The sequence below is a fragment of the Dermacentor silvarum genome, chromosome 8, assembly GCF_013339745.2.
Source record: "Dermacentor silvarum isolate Dsil-2018 chromosome 8, BIME_Dsil_1.4, whole genome shotgun sequence".
NCBI classification, from domain to species: Eukaryota; Metazoa; Arthropoda; class Arachnida; order Ixodida; family Ixodidae; genus Dermacentor; species Dermacentor silvarum.
In genome coordinates this window covers 106,330,504-106,337,679 of record NC_051161.1, presented here as the reverse complement: position 1 = coordinate 106,337,679, position 7,176 = coordinate 106,330,504, and positions in this window count along the sequence as shown.

Sequence of the window (7,176 nt, the reverse complement as noted above, 5' to 3'; positions counted from 1 at the left end):
AAAACAAAAGAAAAATGCTTCCAACAAAGCGCGCGCGGCACAAACCACCGCACAAGTTCAGACGAGTGACAGAGTCGAAAAGCGGCCACAGCCTCAGTATCGTATTAAGTTAATAAAATCGTTCCTACTAAAAATAACTACTAAAACCCATAAATAATAATTGATAATTTTTGTTCATAGAAAGTATAATATATTTTGAAGGAAAACCTAATTTAGCGTAAAAAATAAATAATACGATTAACAAAATTGCGACTACGAAACTAACGGCACACTGGATACCGTTGCAAAAGACTGCTCACAATAAAGTCACGCACGCGCGCACACACCTAAACACTCATGCTCAAACACTGGTTTGGCGTTTATTGCGTCACCTATGAGTAAAGATTATTACTAATATCTTTATTTTTATGAACAACAACTCGTTTAAGTAGTTTGCAGCATCTTTGCAGATGACGCGGTAAAAAGTACGGTATAACGTGGGCGCGTAACTGTTGTTTGATTTCTTTCATTTCTCTTTGGCCTTCGTTTGTTTCACTGAACATAGGAGAGCTGCAGGCTTGGGAGGCTTCCATGGCAAGAATTTTATCGCATGCTTCTGCAAGGCGAGTGTCGGGAGCAGCCGCTGAGACAGCGATTAGCTGCGTAATGTTGCGGCTGTTGCTAAATCCGAAACTCTTTCAACGCGCTGTGCTCTCAAAGCGCATTCGTTGTTTGATATCTAGTACCACGGCCGTTGGATGAAAAAATGTATTATGCTTTCGAGACACAGGGTGTGGCACAGGAAATTCTAAGACCTCTGAAGTGTATGTTTACAGCCTGTGCGCGCTTGCATCCTACGGCTCGCACAGCGCGTCCGATGCTCAAAGGTAGCGTCGTCGCTTGTCGGCGCCTGCCTTATCGCCACCATCCGCGCTGCCGCCGTGTCTACTTTTGGGGAACTCCCCATGCACGCAGTCACCGTGTTTGCAAGTGAATTTCACATTCTGTTGCTCCCTAAAACGTGCGCATTTTGGATCCGCACCTATGGCTATGCCATATGTTGTATGTTAAAACGACGATGGCATTTGTACGCCGGCGAGCAAGTCACTCGTGGGCGATCATGAAGATGGTTCAACGTCGCAGTTTCTACGTAGCGTAAACGGCTACGAAAGCGGGCTGGTCCCGGACATAGTACAGTCTAACATGGCGCCTCAAAGCGCGAGCTGTCGCAAGAAGACGAGGAAGTTACATGGGGCGCGCGCGCCGAGCAATCAAAGCGCTGACTGGTTTCGGAACGAGAGACGTACGCGTGCGCTCGTGGCCTAAAGGTTAGAGCACCGGGCTGCTGCGCTCGAAGGTCAACGTTCGGTGCCAAAGTCGGTCACACACTGTTTTCTTTTTACGAAAGCGAGCCCAAACTAGAACCTACCTACCTACCACAAAGTGACAAGAATGAGGCAAAGATTGCTTCTTAATAAAGTTGTGAAATATCGCCTTCATATGCGAGTCCTAATTAGTATATGATAAACTCAACTGCTACACAACAAAAAAACAACTACGAAAATCAACACAAATTACTCAATAAATTATTTATTGAGAAGCTCTCAATGGTAATATCATTGTGCAACTGTTGAGCGAACTCAAAGACTTTAGAGACTTTGTTGAAAGTTCGTTGATTCAACAATACCCCAACAATACGTCAATAGAAAATCAACAGTCATTTTTGTACGGATGTGCACTATTCGCTTCGTCAGTGCATAAAGACAACCTCGTATACCCGTCTCATAAAGAAGACACCACAAACCTCAAATGATTTCACTTGATTTTTCACCTACGCCGGGGTATAATGATATCTTCAATATGTCCCATATACTGATACTACTACTAATGAATGAGGCTTCGGCTCCTTGCTCTACATCCTTACGGTCTACAGCCTCTACAGCCTTACAGCCCTACAGCCTTACACTCAAAAGTTTGGGTCGATCCAGCAGTCTGTGTCAGGTCACCAAACAGATTTGTCATGTCTGTTCCTCAAGCAACGAGCATCAGTAAATAGCTCAAGTGAGTTGAACGTGTAGAGCAGAATGGGCAATAAGTATTGGTGCACTCCTTCGCGTATGCTGCAAACAGCTGTGAGCCTCAACAAGCATTACTTCAAATTACCACCACTTAAAATTAACCGGTGATGATGTGGCTAATTTAAATCAGTAGTTAAGAAAGCAAGTAGTGCAAGCATAACCTAAAGAGCAGGGTTAGTTAACCCGCTGCGGTGGCTACGTCATATAAGGCGTTGCGCTGCTGAACATGAGGTCGTGGGATCGAATCCAAGCCGCGGCAGCCGCATTTCGATGGAGGATAAATGTGGACATGCCTGTGTGCTTGCATTGTAGTGCACGTTAAAGAACCTCAAGTGGTGAAAATTTATCTGGAAGCCTCCACTACGGTGTGCCTCATAATCAGAACTGGTTTTGGCATGCAATACCCCAGAAAGAAGTAATGAAGTCCTCATGTTACTGCCGAGCGTTTGTGTGAAGCATTGCAAAAAAATGATATTATACCATGAACTACTCGTTGTGAGCAAACATGTTCTAGCGGGTTAAAATCAAGGTAAATGTTGTAGAAGTCATATACAGCCAGCGTTTGTGACATGCTTGTTGCACCACGGCAGGTATGTTATCTTAACCGGATTCTTATGTGCCATTTTTTTGTTTATGCCTTTATTATTCCCTTGATCTACCGCAGCAAAGTGTAGATCCGCGCATGCAAAACCAGCAAATGGGCTGGTCTGACCTCCTTCAGCTGGCACTGTAGCGTTGCCTTTGAGAAGTATATTGACGTATAGGAAATAAGCACTTTGAATAAATTTTCGCAAACGAAGACGCTGTGAAAGTATATTTGAGATGACCGTCATAAGTATACAAGCATAGGGAACGAGAGCGCACAAATGGAAACACTGCAGAAGTAACCCGAACGCCGCCGGAACTGAAGCAGGCGACAGGCGCGAGTTTGTGCCGCAACGTCACATGAGCAGCACTAGCAGCGCCCCTGTAGGTCGGTCTCGGGGCCAATAGCACTGGTAAATGTGACAGAGGTACTCACAGTTCCATGCTCTGCTTGCAATAAGCGCTTACTCACTGATCTAAAATGTTTCAGGCCCCCTTTTATTATTTATTCGTTTTTAATTTACTTAAAAAGCTTGCAACACTGTTATGGCATTTAGTAGGGGGGAGGATACAGCATATTGGAAAAAAGAAACAAAGTGTGTAAACAGAATAGATAGAAGTAACAGTAGAAAAGAATGTTTGTAACAAAAGAAATTATGTTGAAGTAATCAAGCCTTGAAGCATGGTTAACTAGTGTCGGTGTTTGAAAACGGGTCGTTGTTTTAACGACCGCATGAGGAAAACAGAGGGCGGTTGTCAATGCTTTAGCGGCTGATGGCTGTCTGGCTGACCATTTCGATAGGTGCTCGTGCACCACACAGTTTCCAAGCACATGTGCGCTCAGAAGGATCCAGAGGTTGGTTGATAGAGAAATATTTGAAGTGTCTTGCATCAAAAAAGCGGCTAATAAGTGTACTCTATAAGCATCCCATCACTGGACCTCACCAAGAGTCTTTCTATCTGGAAAATGACATTTGTATCGATTTGTTTTGATACATTCTGTGTTACATTGGGGCGAGGGGAAATGAAAGTTGAAGGTTGCTTCTCTTTGCATTGGGCGCTCTGTGCATCCCATGAATTTTAGGTTTAAGCGTAGTAAAAATGTTGTTGAAGGTTAGCGTTGTGTCCTGTGTGCTTCTCGTTCTTGAGCCACACTTTTCAGCGATAATTAACAGTGTCTCAAGTTTGGAATACGCACCAACTAACCCTGCTTTTTTCTCTATTTTAAAGAATAGTATAGTTACAGATGCCAGAAAGAAAGGGCATACCAACACATTTAAAAAGAATGTTATCAAGCAGTGAAGAGAACAGTTAATCAGACCTTCGGAGCTACCCAAAAGCTAGACCCATTGTGTAAGCTGATAGCAAAGAAAAGACTTGAGTGCGACACCTTATTTCATAGACATAGGTGTATATCCACAGCTTTATGTAAAACTACCTAGAAGAGTTGCAAATTTGTATTGATGCCAAACTGGGCAAACAATGGGCTTTAAAGCTTGCTGACGTTTATTCTTTGTCTGCCTTAAGCCAATGTTCCCCACTGAGAGGGCCTTTAATAGGCCTTTTAGTAGCGCGTCATTTGTAAATGTCTGTTACGCAACAGGCAGCACGTTTCTGTTCTTGTTTTAGTGCGGCAGCTAAACTTAACATCTGAGGGTCACAAGAGTTGTAAATTCTACAATCAGGTATACGTTTGCGATATAAAGACTTTGTAACTTTTGGTCATGCTTTATAAAAAAGTGCGAAAAATGACATTTGACTTTCTGCCATCTTTGTGATGCGTTTGACATGTTTTCTACCCATGTAACATTCTTTAACATATATGTGTCAAGATATTTGTGCTTGGAAATCTGCATAAGCGTTAAATTTCTGAAGAAGTTTGACCGGCTTATAGGCTGTTTACGTGAAACAGAACTGTACTGACACATGATAATATTTCGACACCTATATCATTTAGGCACAAGTAATTTTGCAAACAAGGCATATGAGTTCATTCTGTATATATCTTCAAAACGTGCAGTCATCTGCTGTGGAGACCATGCTGCGTATTCATTGAGCGCACTGTATAAGTTTTGATAGCTAGCCTTTAATGCATGCCCTTGCAGTTGGGGGGGGGGGGGGCACGGTTTTATTAGGACAATTTTGTTGGAAAAGTTCATTCTAGTCATGCAGAACAATCGGCCAATTATTTAGGCGATGAAACCTTTGTCAATACCATGTGCAACAGAGTGAAATGAAGTGTACTTAGTGTACGATTGGTAAATGAGGCAAGGAAAGCCATCACATGGGCAGTTACAGTTGACATCTTTGGTTAAGCTGTGACACTTTCTTTTTGACTTTTAAGTGAATACTTGGTATTCTTACCTGCACAGCTCTTTCTCAAACATTTTGGTTGCTAGTTGGGGTACGCTCTTTAGTGTGAACGCCAGAGAAATCACTGACATTCTTCGCCCATCCTCGACTACTGGCTTTTTTGACTCCAGTCGCAAGCCCATGAGTTGTCTCCCAGCCAGTTCCATGAATTCCCTCTGGTGGCACAGCGTAGACGGCCGAAGTGGAGACTTGAAACCTTTGGCGACAGGGCTCCTAGAGTTGAGAATGTCAAATGCCCTAGAAGTAAACAGTTATTTATTGCAGTTTATGAACCAGAGAGTTATACGCTTGATAGTCTACCTGGGATATTCTATGCATAAGCCGGTTTGTTTATAGGGTCACTTGCTGCATGCACTGCTTTCGTGCCTCACATTTAAGAAATTTGGTTTTGATATGTTACAAGCTTACACACACAGGTACAATCTCTGGTTGAATTTTCACTGAATATGGATTCATCATTACCATCCTTTTTTTATGTCCACTGCAGAATGAAGGCCTCTCCCTGCGATCTCCAAATGCCCCTGTCTTGCATTAGCTGATTACAATTTCAACCTTTAAATTTTCTAACTTCATCACCCCACCTAGTTTTCTGTCGTCCTTGATTACGCTTCCCTTTTCATGGTGTCCATTATGTAACTCTTATGGTCCAACGGTTATCTACCCTACGCATTACATGGCCTGCCCAGCTCCATTTTTTCTCTTAATGTCAATTGGAATATCGGTTATCTCCATTTGCTCTCTGATCCGCACCGATCTCTTCCTGTCTCTTAACGTTACGACTTACATTTCCCATTCCATTGCTCTTTTTGCTGGCCTTAACTTGCTTTGTGCTTAACTTTACTTGCTTTAATATTATTGTTAGCGCTTAATTCTTTTTTTCTTTGGCCCAAAGCAAACAATCAAGTTCATTGACAGTGTTTTGACACGTTGGTAAACATTTGCGCTGGAATTCTCCCCTAAGTAACACCATGAATGTAATGAAATTACGATTGCACTTTAACTATTAGCCATATTTTACCATTTACATCACATAAGGAAGTCTGGAAACTTAAAATGTCACAGGAGGTATTGCCAAAACTAGCCTCTAGTGCTAGAAGCATTTCACTAATCATACAATTCAAAATTTGTGCTTCGGTTGACTCAGCAACGAAATTATTAAATGACAGCAGCAGTGAAGACATGGGCACTTTTGGGGGGATCAGATGTCTACGCTTTTTTAACAGTGTCTAAAACAATGGTGCATGCTCAGTTTTGATGCCTGTGGTTGCCACAGGCATCAAGTACACATTTCCTTTGTTTTACCTTGTGAACTGCCGATAGGAGCAATCCATTCTGTAATGTGTAGTTTTCACTTAAGAGCACTCATTCGATCTGAGACTGACGTTGTCACAAGCTTCACTAACAGCCTAATCTGTCACTTTTGAAACACTGTCTGTGCAAATGCCTTTCCTCATTACTGTACAGTACAGTACTGCACAGAGGATATGCTGGATCCTGTGGGTTCTTAGTGTCTCACAGGTGACCAACCACCGCGGGTTCGAGCTTAGCGAGCCACAGGGCCGCGTCAGTCGTCGCCTCTAGCACCACTGCGCGCGAGCTCAGGCCGCAAGGGGCTGCCGAGCGACGCACGCAAAAACACAATGATGCCCTCAGTTAACGGAAACCGTTTATTGAATCTGTCAGCACCAGCACTACAAAAATGCCTGCACGACGGGGAACCAAAGGGGTCCTGCACCAAGGGCGAAAATACAGAAAACGGGCGCCTATAGCACGTCGCTGCGAGAGCACAGCCTCAAGCTGGGACACGCCACTAGGAAAAGTCCCGGCGGCTGTGATACTTGCTCTGGCGATAACCAATAGATCAACTCACGAGAGCTTCGGCAATCTCCTTCGGCTTTGGCTTTTGGCAAGTGCGGCTCAGCATGGTACAACCTCGCGCGAGCACTAAGCACCGCTAGTTGGCTTAGCGCCAGGAAAGGATCAGCACAAAGTATGCGCTCCCTGCATGGGCCAAGGTGTTGGCAGACGTGAGGAAAGCATGTACGTACCCTGCGCTGGTCCCGTAGATAAGAGAGTCACGCTCAGTAACTAGCAGCCGACGCGCGGCCGCGCAGTGACGTCAGTGCCCCCCCCCCCTCACCACAAACCACCACATGTGTAG